At 40.8% G+C, this 17258-nt stretch overlaps 1 protein-coding gene across 7 annotated transcripts in view; it reads right to left on the bottom strand.

Moving 5' to 3' along the window:
* LOC117979163 (uncharacterized) overlaps positions 1-17258 on the bottom strand; it is a 125645-nt gene that overhangs the window by 30330 nt on the left and 78057 nt on the right. For 5 of the 7 annotated variants that reach the window (XR_008624449.1, XR_008624450.1, XR_008624451.1 and 2 more), the window contains exon 4: positions 8323-8467. The exons of the other annotated variants lie outside the window; for them this stretch is intronic. The gene's annotated coding sequence lies outside the window, so the exon portion shown is untranslated. The remainder of the gene's footprint in view (positions 1-8322; positions 8468-17258) is intronic. 7 annotated transcript variants of the gene reach the window in all.

The raw sequence follows: 17258 nt of genomic DNA, 5'->3' as shown, positions 1-17258 counted from the left end.
ACACACACACACACACATTCACAATGGAATTAGTATATACATTATAAATACTAGTTTGGAGAGATATATATATATATATCCACAGTGGAACTTGGCCTGGTATATATATATCCGCAATGGAATTGGGTCTGGTTTCTGAGCTTTGGACTATTCATGAGCTTAAATTTACAGCGAAGGGTCAAATATCAGAAATTCTAAGTTGTCATATACTCCTGCTTCCTTACACCAAACTAAGCCAGTTTTGATGAAAAAAAAATTGTATGATGTGGAGTATAGATAAAAGAGCAAACAGACTTCTTTTAATAACATGAGATTTAGGAATTAAACATAGCAGGCAGAAGATCCTGTAGGAATTTCAAGTGATATTTTACGATGGTTCACTAAAGGATGTTTTAAGCCTTGGTTTACATAGCATGCTACTTTATATAGCACTCTTTATTCTTGGGATCCCTGCAAGAGGAGATATTGTATTGATATAGATAATCATCTCTGCTTCCTTCCTATCTGGCCACGTGGGAAGGGAATAAACAAAAATAATATCTAGCTTATAGGAGAAGTAGGAAAGAAGTTTTAGAAGAGTATAAAGGCCAATATAAAAAAGAAATGTGAGGTAGTGAATATTTTGAGTAGGACAATCTTATATTATGGATCTCCTAAAAGATAAATACAAGTTGAAAATGTATCTGAATGTTTTAACAGAACTTACTAAGAATTACTAATGTTATGGCCTTTTCAAGGAAATATCTACCACATTTTATAAAATACCCAAGGGTCTTATATTCATTTATCATTTACTCTTCTTTTAATTATATAATTAGTGGTTGTTCTATTCATTACACATTTATGAAGCATATGCCAGAGACTTTGGGCATTTAAAAGCTACAAAAAGACAGAATTCTTGCCCTTGGCTGCTTAACATTTGGTTGGAGGGGCCAGATATCTAATATGATTACAGGACAAAAGCAATACAACAGCTCAAAAACAAATCCCAGCCTCCTCTGAACAAGGAGGTATAATGGTTTAGAGTTTGTTGTAACCAGATCACTTGCTCTCTAACTTTTTAAATGTTTGTTTCTACTTGAGAGGAAGTACTGATATATATACAGCAGGAGGAATTAGTAACAAAACAAACACCATCTCGTCCTGCTAAAATATAGTCTAAAGCTATTCTGTTATTTAACACTACTTGTATTAATGAAAAAAAAGGGTTTGTTTTTTTTTTTTCCATTTAGTAAGACAGGTGCTATGAAGATATTGGCCATATGACGTTGAGGCCACAAGCTGGGGAGAGCTGAACTGCAACATTTCATAGAGTAAATAATTTGAAGTTCTTGGTTCAATCCAGAATAGAGTGGGTGAAGATAAAGAACAGAAGGAGAGAAGAGCCAGTGAGGTAAAAGGGAGCTGGTGTTAGACTAAGGCCCCTATGATGCTTACATGCCATCTTGAAATAGTTTGCATCCTTGTGACTCAAATTCTTCTTTCTCTCACTCTTCCCCAGGTGCTGTCTGTAGTATTTTACTCTTTTGAAGGATGCTTTGTGCAGAGGAGTAGTTTGTTGTTGTTGTTATTATTGTTTGTGTGCGTAGAAGGAGCTGAGTTTTATATAATGGATCTTAAAGAGGGCACCTAAGGAAGCAGGAGGGAGAGGAGGCCCTGAGAACCTATGGCTCAGAGGAGCTCCCAGAAATGTTAGAGGATCATGACTATGAAATTTTATCCAGGTCTCAGAGGAAAGGAGGAGCAGCTGACATCCAGTTTATACAAATAAAGAAGATATGATCCACATTGATGGTGTGTATGCGTGTGTGTGTGTGCACGCATGCATGTGGTGAGGAGGGAGGCTTAGAGAAGAGGCATTTTCATCTAAACCTTGGAGGAAATGGTGTTTTGGGATTGGCTTCAGGATGGCAGGTGGGCAATAGAGAGAGGCCTAGCATGAATGAGAACATCTGCAGACACACACACACTCTCACACACAGTGTATAAATGAGAATATTTTGACTGCAGCTGGAGATTCACTGTTTTAAGATCTCTTCTTTGCCTTGAAGAGGCATTTTTAATTCTTAATTTTTAATTCTTCTTCAATTTGCTGATGGTTCAATAAGAAATAAGGCCCGAGATCTGTGATATTCAAACTTGTTTTTAAGCAACAGAATCTTATCTTCAAACAAAATCTTATTCCAAACTGCAACATGTAAAACAGATCAACTCAGTTGCCGTGGTTAAGAGGTGAAGGTCTTGTCCTTTTGTACTCCCTCACACCCAACCCTCAGCATTCCTGGGGCTCTATGGAGCACAGCCCCAAAACCACCACCCTAGAACCAGAAAAATGAGACTCTCTCATTGGTCTCCTTTCGTGATTAAAATATGTTGATCTTGCCAGGAGAAATTCCATCCAGAAGTTTGTGCCAGAAAATGAAAAATGTCGATGATATCTAGTGCTGGCAAGGGAATGGGAAAATGGGCACACTCAGACACTCTTGGTGAGAGTATGAATTCATGCAGTCATTTTGAAGACAATACATCAAAATTTAAAATACATGAGTGATATGATCTTGTAGTTCCACTTCTAGGGACTGATGGCATAGACATACTTCTACAAAAAAGTATATGTACAAGCATATTCATTGTATATGACTGTAAAATCAGAAACAAATAGAAGAATGGTTAAATAGATTATGCTACCTCCTTATAATGGAATACTGTAGTCATTAAAATGGAAGAGATTCATATAGGGAGATAGAGAAGGATGTCTTTGATACACCATAAAGTGAAAATGCAAGTTACAAAGAATATAGTTAATATGATCCTTTTTTTTAAGCAAGCAAATAAAACCCAAATTCTATGGAAACTGTGTAAGTAGTTTTAATTTCACAGAAAAAAACCCCTCTAGAAATAAATGGTCAGTCTCCGGGGGTAGGCTTTACTTCTGGAAAAGGGGAATAGAGGTATATAGGTAAAGGGGACATACACTTTTTACCCTATAGATATTTGTATTATTTGGATTTTTTACAAAGGACACACAATAACTTTATAATTTAAAAAGCAGTGATGAGAAAGATTAAAAATAGCATCATAAAATAATTTACTTGTTTTCAAAAATGGATAGGTTTCTTCTTTTCTGTCAGTAAAGTGCAAATAATGTACCCCGTTTCCCTTATTGCCTTGGCTGCCAGGAAATCCAGAGTCAACTTTGAAACCTGAACCTCTCAGTGGCATTGACCTTTAGATCTAGAATATTCACATTCCTTTTTTTTTTTTGGTCCTACTTTTCTATTCCCAGTTAACCAACTTTTTTTCCAAAGCTTTCCAGGCTCTTTTTCCAGAAGAGATAGGTTATAGAGAAAGAAATGAACTCTGAACACTTTACTCTCAGCAGCCTACATTTTTCTGTGAGTACCAAACTCTCCAGGGTCAAGTGTGAGCTAAGTAGTCAAGGATTTACTATTTATACTTCATACTGTGGTTATTCTCACATAGGATTTGAGGTGCCTGAGGGCAAGAATCTGTGCTCTTGTAGCGATAGCAAACAGTTGGCTCTACTTTTGGGTTTCACTTTGCCTATACTCCAAATTTAAGAGCTACAAAGACAGGCAGGAGCCTCATGTGACAAGTCTTATCTTCACCCTGTAGATGGTAGGAAACCACTGAGGGTTTTTAATTAAAGGAGTAACTGGATCTGAATCATGTTTGAAAAAACAAAAACTGGCAGAGGAGAAAGTAGACTGGCGCATGGAAAGGCAGAGATGCTCATTAAATACCTGTAAAGTGGTTGGATAATTGATGGTTAAATGACCAAGGTAATTTAAAAGTCTGCATTTACTGGAAGGGCGTGTGCAGCATTTGTCAGTACTACCCGGGTGGATCACTTGGTCTGAATATAGGCTAGTAAGGCCTATATCATAAGGCCGGTAAGATTCAAAAAAGGTAAAAAAAAAAAAAAACATCTAGTTTCGCAGACTGCAATCTTAAATACAGCAAGCCATTTCATAAAGGAGAGTGTAAACGGCTCAGAGCATAAGACATATTGTGGTTTGAAAAGAAGTGAAGGCAGCAGCTTCCTAGGTAACTTGGCAGGTCGCATCTTTATTTATATAGACAGGGGCCAGTTCTCTTTGCTAAAAGTGATGAAGACACATCTGCCTCACCTCTGACGGAAATGTGGCACCAACAAAGGACACCAGCTTGGGGTCAGCCTGCTTCGGGCCCTGATTCTTTCACTTATTAACTACATGACCTTGAACAACCCCTCAGAGCCAGTTTCTTCATTTGTAAATGGAAGGTGGGAGGGTAAAACTTCCACGGGTGAGAGGGTAAAACAAAGAGAGCATGTTAATCCTCAGGGACAAGTTGACTTATTTTTTATCTTATTTAAAAAAAAAAATAGACTTTGTAACCTCCCTTCCCCTCCCCACCCCCCATTTAAGAATGCGGTTTTTGTTATTTATTAACTCAAATAGCCTGCGGGGGGTGTTTTGGGTCTTCCGCACACTGAACAGCTTGCAGAATTAATAGCTGGTCTGGTTCTCCCTTTAGATCTGGGGGTGGGGGTCAGGCACAGAGACGATAATCACCTGTCCTGGAACTCATACCTCGCAGGGAGTGGGGACATCCCCTTTATTGTCACTGCCCAGCCCAGCCCCTGACTCTTGCCGCGGTCCACAGCTCTGAACCTACCCCCAAAGCATTTGAGGTTGCAGGCCTGGTACCCCTCCCCGCTCCGCCCTGCTCACTCCTGGCCAGCCTTCCTGGGCTGTTGTTGCGGGTAATTCTTGTGCGCTCCGCGGGGGCGGGTCCCCATCCGCCGCTTCAGGCCTGCGGGCTCTGAGGGTCCTGCCCACTGCGGAGCAGGTGTTGCAGGAATCAGTGACTCAAAAAATGTCGCCAAGTTAATATTGATATTATGTATGGATTATATTTTAAATGCATATGAATCAGGGACTTCATGGTTAAAACAAAGTCCATGTTAAACCTCCCTCCACAATGCCTAACAAATATGGGGGTTCTCAGCTCCTTGCTGTCCCTGAGCAGCCCTAGAAGCCCCTTGGCTGGGCGTGGCAAGATGGAGAAGGGAGAAATAATCCAGGTTCTAGTGAAAAATCTTGTCCTTGCGACTGGTAGGTACAGTCGCTGTCAACCCACAGTTCTCCCAAAAGGCGAGGTCCTTCCTTCGGCTCAGCCTGCTCCCTCTCTCCTCGCCTCCCCATCTCTGGGACGCGGGAGGTGGGAGCCACTGCGCTCCCGGAGACGCCGCCCGTGCCGTGTCAGGTTGTCCCCGAGTGCGCTTGCCGTGAGTTTCTGCCGCGTGACTCACCCGTGTCCCTCGCTCTCGGCCATCGGAACAGCAGAAGCGGGTCGGGGAGAGCGCGCTGCCCTGACACCTGCACCCCATCCCCACCTCCAACTCCATCTCCAGAATTTAGCCTTCGCGGAGCCCAGCGGCTCTAGCCAGTCTCTTTACTTGGCGGCAGGTGGTGTGGGGGTGCGAAGGAAGGGGAGATGCGGTGAAATCAAAGTACTTTTTGTAAAGTGTGGTTGTGTGAGTACATATACACACACGCATTTTTCTGGGGCGAGTGTCAAAAGGACCAGTGACTCAAAAATGTTAATAAATTAATATGAATATTATGTGTGAGTTCTATTTCAAATGCATTGAGATCAGGGACTTGATAGTTAAAATAAACATGCCCATCCCCCCACCAAAAAGAAAGAAAGAAAGAAAAAAGTTCATTTAAACCTCTTTCTGGTGGGGTGTGGTGGGTCATGCTTGTAATCCTGGCACTTTGGGAGGCTAAGGCGGGCAGATCACCTGAGGTCAGGAGTTGGAGACCAGCCTGGCCAATATGGTGAAATCCCGTCTCTACTAAAAATACAAAAAATTAGCTGGGCATGATGGTGGGCGCCTGTAATCCCAACTACTCAGGAGGCTGAGGCAGGAGAATCGCTTGAACCCAGGAGGCAGAGGTTGCAGTGAGCCGAGATCAGGCCACTGCACTCCAGCCCAGGCTACACGGCGAGACTCCGTCTCAAAACAAAACAAAACAAAACAAAACAACCTCTTTTCACCATGCCTGACAAATATGGGGGTTCTCAGCTACTTTTCCCTTTTCAAATATAAATCTGTAAGGAGTACCCTTCTCAAAGATCCCCGAGGCCTGTAATAGGTCAACTTTGCCTTTGCTGATGTGTCCTGCTTTAACATTCCTGGGAATACGTATTTGCTGTACACAACAAACTCTATTATCTTATTGCTTTCACTAGCAGATGGGGAAAATGGGGAAGAATGTATATTTATAGGGTTCAACCACATGCCAGGCACATTGTACAGTATCTTTTTTCATCTCTGTATCTTCAATCCCTATTTCACATATGAAGAAATGGAGGCAAAAGAGATCAAATAACCTGCCCCAAGTCACAGTATTTGAATCTGGACCTCAAAACCCTTTGGAGCCAAAGTCAATACCTTTTTTATTCTGCCAAGAGTTCCCTGAGGGGAAAATTTTAATTACTTGTAAAATTCACATTTTAATACTAAAACGTTTTAAGCCCCTCCCCTTTAAAAAGGGTATGTACTGTCTCATAATTCATCAGTATATAGGAGATGGGATCTCGGTACTTCCACTTAAACCCTCTGGTCTCTGGTCTTGCCTCTTCTGGAGATGCCCCTCTTCAGTGGAGCCTGTTCCATGCCAAAGATATGAGACTTGAAGGGTTTTCTACCGCTGCAGGCTGCAGTGGTGGAAAGCAAAGCAGTTTGACATCTCACAGTACCCAGATTAACCTCGTCTAGCGTATCCCCTTGCATGTATGCTTAAGTAGCATTATTAAAGGTCCCCTTCTGTCACTTTAGCCTTGACATATGCCAAGTCTCTGGAACGGGATAGTGGTAAAACAAAATTTGTTTTTGTCAAGTATTTTTTGAAGGAGTGTATGGATATGAGAAAATGGATATAGTGGGAGAGGATGTCCTAACTTTAATCCAAACTCAGAAGCTGGAATTTAGATTTATGTGATGAACTGGTTACGTTGGGTATCTATCCTCATGTGGGAAAAGGGGGTCCTGAGGAAGCCTTTAAGAGATAACATATCTTGAATAAAGAGTGATGCAGGCAAACTTGATCCAGTAACAAAATTTGAGTTGCAGGAAGGGAGGAGAATGTACATCTTAGCATTTGCCACCAGGAGGGACTCCCCTGATGGTCAGTTTGGTTAATATCCAAGAATCTCAGAGAAGAGAGTCATGTCCACCTTGGGTAATAGCTGTCCTACACCAATCAACTCTGACCAAAATATAGGATCATGTAAGAACGTGTCAGCCGTGAGGTGGGCCATGCTGAGGGGCTTCTGGAGAAGAGGAGGAAGTGCTGAGCAGGCAATCTCATAGATGTTTCCCACATTAAGCCCCTAGCAGAAGTCATGCCTGGATCTGAAGGTTAGCTGTCATTGCCATGCCAATGCACTGACTTCATCAGCAGCACATTTGAATAAGTATAAAAGAGGTACAGTTGATTCTAAAAAGGCTGTCTAAAAAAGTTAACAGCGTTCTCAGTTAAGATAGTGAATTGAAGGTATGTACAGTAGTCCCCTCTTATCTGCAGTTTTGCTTTTTGTGGTTTTTGTTACCCCAGTTAACCGCAATTTGAAAATATTAAATGGAACATTCCAGAAATAAACAATCATAAGTTTTAAATTGCATGCCTTTCTGAGCAGCATAATGAAATCTTGTGCCATTTCATTCTGTCCAGCATGGAATGTGAATTATCTGTTTGCCCAGCATATCCATGCCATATATGCTACCTGCCTGTTAGTCCTCAACACCCTCTGCTCCTGACATCCAACCATCAACATCTTCATGACTTAATGATCTAGAATCACCTGAAGCAGATGATTCTCCTTCCTACTGTCAGAAGGTCAATAGCAGCCTAATGCTACATCACAATGCCTACATCAGTCACCTCACTTCATCTCATCATGTAGGCTTTTTTTCATCTAGCATCAAAAGAAGGGTGACTACAGTACAATAAGATGTTTTGAGAGAGACATTCACATAACTTTTATAATAGTATATTATTGCAATTATTCTTAGATATTTCTATTAATCTCCTACCTAACTTATAAATTAAACTTTATCATAGGTATGTATGTATAGGAAAAAATATAGTTCATATAGGGTTTAATACTATCTGCTGGTTTCAGGCATCCACCATGGCTCTTGGAACATATGTCCTACAGATAAGGGAGGACTACTGTATCTAATTTCACTTTCTTCTGACATAACTAAAACCACATTAAATAAATTTTTACAAAAGACAAACATACCAGTATAGGAAAGATGATAAGGAGCAACAAAATTTTGGAAGCTGGAAAGCAGGTGGACAAGCCAAAAAAGCTGAGTCCTAAGCTGGCTTCAAACCACAGAATCTTCAAAAAGCTCAGTAATTGGCAGCATCAGGTATACCTGTGACTTAAATAAGGAAGAAAAAACAACTTGAGAAGCAATTGGATTCCTAGCTGCCTATTTACTCTTTATGGTGCCAGGTGACTTCTTCCCCTGTCCCAGCAGAAGTCTGGAGTTTTTGTGTTTATAGGTATGGCTGACAGCAGGACTTCCTACTGAGGGGAAAAACGAGTTCATATATTCTGACTCCCCACCCCTTTTCTTTCACCTGTTTCTCAGTCAAGCCCTCATCTACCAGGCAGGAGATCAGAAAATTCTCTGGGGAATCTGACCAGAACAAGGGGGGAAAAAAAAAGACACTCACTTCAGGGGTCTGCCAAGAAACTGTACATCTGGATTATCTTTAAGTTCAAAGTCAACAAGCCCTGCCCACTTGTCTAGTGCTTTTAATCAGCTTTTTTAGTGCAGAAAACCAAGGATTACTAGATGATATGGTTTGGCTGTGTCCCCACCCAAATCTTATGTTGAATTGTAATTCCCATAATCCCCACGTGTGGTGGAAGGGACCAGGTGGAGATAATTGAATCACAGGAGCAGTTTCTCCCATTCTGTTCTCATGATAATATGTTAGTTCTCACGAGATCTGATGGTTTTATAAGGGGCTTCCCCCACTTCACTGGGCATTTATTCTTCTCCTTTCTGCCTCTGTGTTTGTTTCTCCTTCCGCCATGATTGTAAGTTTCCTGAGGCCTTTCCAGCCCTGCGGAACAGTGAGTCAATTAATCCTCTTTCCTTTATAAATTACCCGGTCTCGGCTATATCCTATAGCAGCAGAAGAATGGACTAATACACCAGATATCTGAGGACAGTCCCCAGTGAAAAAGATAGAGACCTAAATAAGTACAAAAAAAAAAAAAAAGCAACATGAAGCAATGGAGACTATGCAGGGAGAAGAAAACAAACAAGATTTCTCATATCCTCAGATAATAGACAAATGCTGCATACATGAAAGAAGAATAGGAGTAGAATAGTATATAAAAGGTCATTTAGAGAACAAAAAGAGCTCTTAGAAATTAAAAAAAATTAAAAGACTAGGATGTAAGATTAAAAATTTTCTCAAAGTAGAAGGTTAAGGATTTTTCTCAAAAAGTAGAACGAAGAGTAGACAGAGGAGAGAAAGGGTAAGGAAATGAGAGGTCTGTTCTAGAAGGTTTATTATCCAAATTCTAAGAGCTCCAGAAAACATAAATGGAGCAGAGAAAATTATCAATGAAATAATTCAATAAAATTTCTCAGAACTGATGAACATGAATTGCTAGAACAAAAGGGCCTGTATGGATGAAAACAGACCCTCACAAAGGCATGTTGTAAATTTTTAGAACTCTGGGGAAAAAAGAAAATTATGTAAGCTTCTAGAAAGGCATAAACAAGTCACACAAAGTTAAGAATCCAAATAATTTCAGACTCTCAACAATGTACTATAAACAAGACAAGGGAGCAATACCTTTAAAATACTGAAGGAAAATTATTTCAAAGCTAGAACTTTATACCCAGCCAAACCATCAATCAAACAGGGCTACTGAATTGTACAATTCCAGGGAGCAATATTCAGAATGCAGTGTTAAACAATAAAGTGGCTCACATTCAAGAAAGAGGACAGAACAATGACATTTTCAGACATTTAAGTCTCAAAAACTTATTTCACATGCACCCTTTCTCAAACTACTGGGGAATGTGTTCCACCAAAAAAAGTAAACTAGGAAAGAGGGAGACATGAGATATAGACAGGGCTGACTTTGTGGATATCACCCCATATACTCACACAGGATACTGCACATAGAAGGACCCCATACTTGGTTTAATGCTCTGCTGTTGTCATCTTGAAATTCTTATAATTTTTTAACAAGGGACCCCAGGTTTTCATTTTGCACTGGGCCCCACAAATTGTGTGGTCTGATCTTGGATACAATAAGTACATGATCCATCCCAGGTGAAAGGCAAAAGGAATCCTCATAAGGACATTGAAGAGAGATTCCAGGACAGCTATCAACAGACAGAGGGCAACTGTTTCAGAGAGGAGCATGAGACTCAAGAGACAGACACGTTGGTGACCTTCATAGCCAAGTTTTCACTGCTATTTTACTCTCTTTTTCAACCCCAGGATAGAATGCTTGAGTGAGCTTGTCCAGATTCTTACTGTGTCATGACCTTTTGCTGAAAAAGCTCCAGCTCTCTATTCCATACCCTGCTGCTTGCATCAGTTGAGGACATTCATTGCATCTCACCAAAGATTGTGCTTAAACCTACATCTGAGAGCTGGAGGTGAGTTAGAAAATAGCATCCCCTACCCTCTGACTTTATCTCTGCCTGACTTCAATACCAGGCTCACCTAAGAACATTGCCAGGTGCTCAGACTGCATGGAGCCCTGTGTTTCCTAGGACTGGTGTATGACCTTGGCCACTAACTTCCCCAGAAAGGGCTCCTGTAACTGCTTAAAGAAGCTGATGCCGAGAAATTCTGTTGCATTCATGCCTGAAGTTTCAACTAATAGAACTTTGATATTTTTTTACACATCTACTAAAGAATATATTTTCAAAACTAAAGAATATATTGTTTAGGTATGTAAACATAGGTGGTAAAACCATAAAGCAGGGAATGATTAACGTGAAAGTGCCAATTTTTAAAAAGTGCAAATTAATATTAGCCTCTGGATAACCATGGGTGGGAAGTGAACAGAGGAGAGGTTTTGGGGGCAGGTGCATGGGACTCGTTAATGTTTTATTCTTAAACTAGGTTAGGTAGTGAGTACGTGGGTATGGGGTTTTACAATTTTTTGTTTTTTGGGTTCTTTGTTTGTTTGTTTTTGTTGTTTTTTTTTGATGAGGTCTCACTCTGTCACCCAGCTTGGAGTGCAGTGGTGTGATCTCAGCTCACTTCAGCCTCCACCTTCTGGGCTTAAGTGATCCTCCCACCTCAGCCTTCCAAGTAGCTGGGATCACAGGCATGCACCACCATGCTTGGCTAACTTTTTGTGTGTGTTTTTGGTAGAGACAGGGTTTTGCCATGTTGTCCAGGCTGATCTCAAACTCCTGAGCTCAAGCAGTCCACCCACCTCGGCCTCCCAAAGTGCTGGGATTGCAGCCGTGAGCCACCATGCCTGGCCAGTATTGGGCTTTTAATTCTTCTTTAAATTGTACCTATATTTTAATAAACTCTTCTAAGGGCAGTGAAAAGTAAAATAATGAATTTCAATGCCATTATCATAGGAAAAATTTCATCAACAGCCAATTTGGCCCTTGAGCCACATCAGTCTATATAGTCCTTTTATCATGGAATTTTGAATAAAAGACCTTAGACCAGCCAGTCCAAACTCCTTTTTATTTGTAACCATTATTATTTTAACTGACTTTTGGTATATGCTCTTACTGTATAAGTTGCAATATAAATTTATAAGTTCATGTTGTTTTAGATGTGTGGTGAGTTATTAGACTCTCCTTGTTTCCTGGTGGTGTTTCTGTATTTTTCCTTCATCTGAGTCCTTTAACTTTTCTAAAGGTATGCTCAAGACTTTCTTCATTGGCCTTGATAATTTCATTCCACTTAAATATGGGGGTGGGACTGTGGAGGTGGAGACTGAAGGAGCCAACTCTGTCTTTTACCACCACAGTTCTCCTTCCTTTACTTCTCCCCCAGAATGTATTCATTTGGGTTTACTCAGTTCAATGCAAAGAGTTTGGGAGCCCAGGATCTTTTTGCCAAATTGGATATGAGCTGACTCACTGACATATTTCTCAAGTGACCCATTGGTTCAATGAGTAACATCCTGGAAGAAACATGAGTTATTGTTAATCATAATTATTCCTTCACCTTTCCTGGAATGCCTTTGAAGGCACCAGGCATCAGCAATATCTGTCATCAAAAGCTCTTTTGTCTGCAGTTTCTGTGATTGCATTCAGCTTGTTCACAGCAGAGAGAGGTTTTTTTCCTAAGATGATGGCTTCCCTTCTCTAAAAGGTATCCAATATTTAGCCCGCCTGCAGAAAGGAAGTTGGCACAAGTTCTGAAGAACCAATCAATTCTTTAGCTGTTCTTCTTGAACAAGTGACCCTTTCTTGGTAGCTCTAGAATTTCACCACAATTGCGGAAGCTGAGTAACTTGTCAGCTGGTCATTTGTAACCAATAAACTGAAAAGATTATCCACCTTACATTTTGGGTAAATAGACAAAATTTGTAATTCTGGAATTGTGTCTTCAGGGCTGACTGTACTGTGGAATCACATCTGGACAAGATTTTGCTGTAGTTCTTGGCATTCCTGAACAGAATAAAAGCATGAAGGAATTAGAAATCTAAGCCAGAACCCATGCCTATTAATGTAGTTGTCTTCGTGTTAAAATGAGTAAAACATAAACTGAAGCACTGAGGTAAGAGGAATATTAGTTGTAACTTCTTTTGGCTGCAAAGGACAGAAACTGTGTACAGGCTTAATAGGAAAGGGACTTATAGGGATGCAAGAGAGTCATAGAAGCCAAGGAGAGAAATGTGGTTTGCCCTCAAGATGAGGTTGGAACCAGGAATGAGAAGGACCCAGGGACTCTTTCTTAACTCTGCTCCCCTTTGTGCATGTACATCATCTTTATTCCTCTTTGTAAATCAACTTTTCTTTGCTTCTCAGTGCAACACAGCCACTCCTGTGTTTGTTTTGTTAGTCATGATAGTCTAGGTTATGTTGAAATAAGAAATAAATCCTGGCTGGGTGTGATGGCTCACACCTGTAATCCCAGCGCTTTGGGAGGCTGAAGCTGGCGGATCAATTGAGGTCAAGAGTTTGAGACCAGCCTGGCCAACATGGTGACACCCCATCTAAAAATTAGCCAGGCATGGTGGAGCATGCCTGTAATTTCAGCTACTTGGGAGGCTGAGGCATGAGAATTGCATGAACCCAGGAAGAAGAGGTTGCAGTGAGCTGAGATCATGCCACTGCACTCAAGCTTGGGTGACGGAGTAAGACTCTGTCTCAAAGGAAAAAAGAAATCCTAAACCATGAAGATGTTCTTCCTAACTCGTGTCACAATTTTCCATGGGCTGAGCAGCACTTCTCCATCCTATCACTATACCATTTGGAACATGTGGCCTCCGAGGTCACTGTGGCAGGGAAACAGAAAGTGAAAAGAGATGAGAAATATTTTCAACAGTTAGGCCTAAAATGATCTCATAATCACTTCTGTCTATTTCCCATTGGCCAGAACTTAGTCACATGGCCTCAACCTAACTGCAAGGAAAACTGGGAAATGAGATGAGCATTGGGAAGTTAGTGAGCACTAACAATCTCAGTCACATCTCCAATCAGCAGAAAACCCAGACCAATTAGTCCAAACTACTTATTTCCTGAGGTTGTTTCTATAGGTTCAAACTCTGAATTCCTAGGGAAGAGACTCTTGCCCAGCCTTGGTCAGACTCCTGCCCAGCTCTGATCCAATCTGCTCTGTCTTAGAGGCAGGATCATGTTGCACAGAATGTCTGCCAGGATCCCATCACTTTTAACATATGGTTCAAATGTGGAGGAGAAGGACAGTACTCAGAAGGGGTAGGCTTCTCAGACAATCGTTAGTGTCCACTACATAGAAGCATGTTTTATTTCTGGAGCCTCTGAGAATCAATCTTACACTATTTATGCTGTTTCTCAATAATGGTTTCTGTGTTTTAGGGAAAACCTTATTTTAAACATGCAAAAATTATAGTGAACCTATTTAGAAGAGTTAGGACTTACTGCTTTTCCCTCTAGAAAACTATTCACAGACCTACCTTTGGAAATAAGGTACCTGACTTGTGAGGATGGTTACCAGACACACAAATGTGGAAGCCGTTTTTCCTGATCTCAGTTGAGAGCTGCTACTAGAACACAAAGATGGCACTGGAGTCCTCCCAAATGGACACCCCCCTACTGTGGTAGTCATTAGGGTTTTTCCAAAGAGTCTCATTCTTTTCTCCTTCTGGATATAAGATTGCACACCTCTGTCCCCTTTGTAATTAGATGTGGGGATATGACTTACTTTGGCCAATGAAATGGAAACAGAAGGGACATGTGTCACTGGTAGGCAGAGGCTTGAAGAGCCCCTTCATGATTCATCATACTTTCTTCTCCCTGCTTAGGTGATTGTAGAGGCGTATATTGATATGGAATAGCTCGGCCTGGATCTCCCTGCCTACTCATGCTGGACATCTAGCATGAGCAAACAGTGAACTTTTCGTTGTGTTGAACCACTGAGACTGGGGCTGTTTGTTACTGTAGATAACCTGATCCATTCCAACCACTATATCATCATATGCAGCCATCCATACCACAAGGGACCCCCACCAACATACACAACCATCTGTGGCAATCTTGCTCAATGTAGAGTGCCCTTCCTTCTCTACGCTATCCCTTGGAGGACCAGTTATATGGTTTACACCAGCTTGGCAGTAATTGTCACACTTGAGTTCATTTGCATGGCCCCTTATTGCAAAAGCCATAGGAATGATAGGGCCATTGATATTTTATTTTTTTATATTTCTTATATATATATATATTTTATTTAAGTTCTAGGGTACATGTGCACAACGTGCAGGTTTGTTACATATGTATACATGTGCCATGCTGGTGTGCTGCACCCATTAACTCGTCATTTAACGTTAGGTATATCTCCTAATGCTATCCCTCCCCCCTCCCACCACCCCACAACAGGCCCCAGTGTGTGATGTTCCCCTTCCTGTGTCCATGTGTTCTCATTGTTCAATTCCCACCTATGAGTGAGAACATGTGGTGTTTGGTTTTTTTGTCCTTGAGATAGCGATAGTTTGCTGAGAATGATGGTTTCCACCTTCATCCATGTCCCTACAAAGGACATGAACTCGTCCTTTTTTATGGCTGCATAGTATTCCATGGTGTATATGTGCCACATTTTCTTAATCCAGTCTATCATTGTTGGACATTTGGCTTGGTTCCAAGTCTTTGCTATTGTGAATAGTGCTGCAATAAATATACGTGTGCATGTGTCTTTATAGCAGCATGATTTATAATCCTTTGGGTATATACTCAGTAACGGGATTGCTGGGTCAAATGGTATTTCTAGTTCTAGATCCCTGAGGAATGGCCATACTATCTTCCACAATGGTTGAACTAGTTGACAGTCCCACCAACAGTGTAAAAGTGTTCCTATTTCTCCACATCCTCTCCAGCACCTGTTGTTTCCTGACTTTTTAATGATCACCATTCTGACTGGTGCGAGATGGTCTCTCATTGTGGTTTTGATTTGCATTTCTCTGATGGCCAGTGATGATGAACATTTTTTCATGTGTCTTTTGGCTACATAAATGTCTTCTTTTGAGAAGTGTCTGTTCATATACTTTGTCCACTTGTTGACGGGGTTTTTTCTTGTAAATTTGTTTAAGTTCTTTGTAGATTCTGGATATTAGCCCTTTGTCAGATGAGTAGATTGCAAAAATTTTCTCCCATTCTGTAGGTTGCCTGTTCACTCTGATGGTAGTTTCTTTTACTGTGCAGAAGCTCTTTAGTTTAATTAGATCCCATTTGTCAATTTTGGCTTTTGTTGCCATTGCTTTTGGTGTTTTAAACATGAAGTCCTTGCCCATGCCTATGTCCTGAATGGTATTGCCTAGGTTTTCTTCTAGGGTTTTTATGGTTTCAGGTCTCACATGTAAGTCTTTAATCCATCTTGAATTAATTTTTGTATACTGTGTAAGGAAGGGATCCAGTTTCAGCTTTCTACATATGGCTAGCCAGTTTTCCAAGCACCACTTGTTAAAAAAGGAATCCTTTCACCATTTCTTGTTTTTGTCAGGTTTGTCAAAGATCAGATAGTTGTAGAAGTGTGGTATTATTTCTGAGGGCTCTGTTCTGTTCCATTGGTCTATATGTCTGTTTTGGTACCAGTACCATGCGGTTTTGGTTACTGTAGCCTTACAGTATAATTTGAAGTCAGGTAGCGTGATGCCTCCATCTTTGTTCTTTTGGCTTAGGATTGACTTGGCAATGCGGGCTCTTTTCTGGTTCCATATGAACTTTAAAGTAGTTTTTTCCAATTCTGTGAAGAAAGTCATTGGTAGCTTGATGGGGATGGCATGGAATCTATAAATTACCTCGGGCAGTATGGCCATTTTCACGATATTAATTCTTCCTATCCATGAGCATGGACTGTTCTTCCATTTGTTTGTGTCCTCTTTTATTTTGCTGAGCAGCGATTTGTAGTTCTCCTTGAAGAGGTCCTTCACATCCCTTGTAAGTTGGATTCCTAGCTATTTTATTCTCTTTGAAGCAATTGTGAATGGGAGTTCCCTCATGATTTGGCTCTCTGTTTGTCTGTTATTGGTGTATAAGAATGCTTGTGATTTTTGCACATTGATTTTGTATCCTGAGACGGCTGAAGTTGCTTATCAGTTTAAGGAGATTTTGGGCTGAGACGATGGGATTTTCTAGATATACAGTCATGTCATCTGCAAACAGGGACAATTTGACTTCCTCTTTTCCTAATTGAATACCTTTTATTTCTTTCTCCTGCCTAATTGCCCTGGCCAGAACTTCCAACACTACGTTGAATAGGAGTGGTGAGAGAGGGCATCCCTGTCTTGTGCCAGTTTTCAAAGGGAATGCTTCCAGTTTTTGCCCATTCAGTATGATATTGGCTGTGGGTTTGTCATAAATAGCTCTTATTATTTTGAGATACGTCCCATCAATACCTAATTTGAGCGTTTTTAGCATGAAGGGTTGTTGAATTTTGTCAAAGGCCTTTTCTGCATCTATTGGGAGAATCATGCGGTTTTTATCATTGGTTATGTTTATATGCTGGATTATGTTTATT

This window comes from Pan paniscus, chromosome 12 (genome assembly GCF_029289425.2).
Source record: "Pan paniscus chromosome 12, NHGRI_mPanPan1-v2.0_pri, whole genome shotgun sequence".
Lineage (NCBI taxonomy): Eukaryota > Metazoa > Chordata > Mammalia > Primates > Hominidae > Pan > Pan paniscus.
Note: the sequence above shows the minus strand (reverse complement) of the source record. Positions and strands in the feature narration are given on the sequence as shown.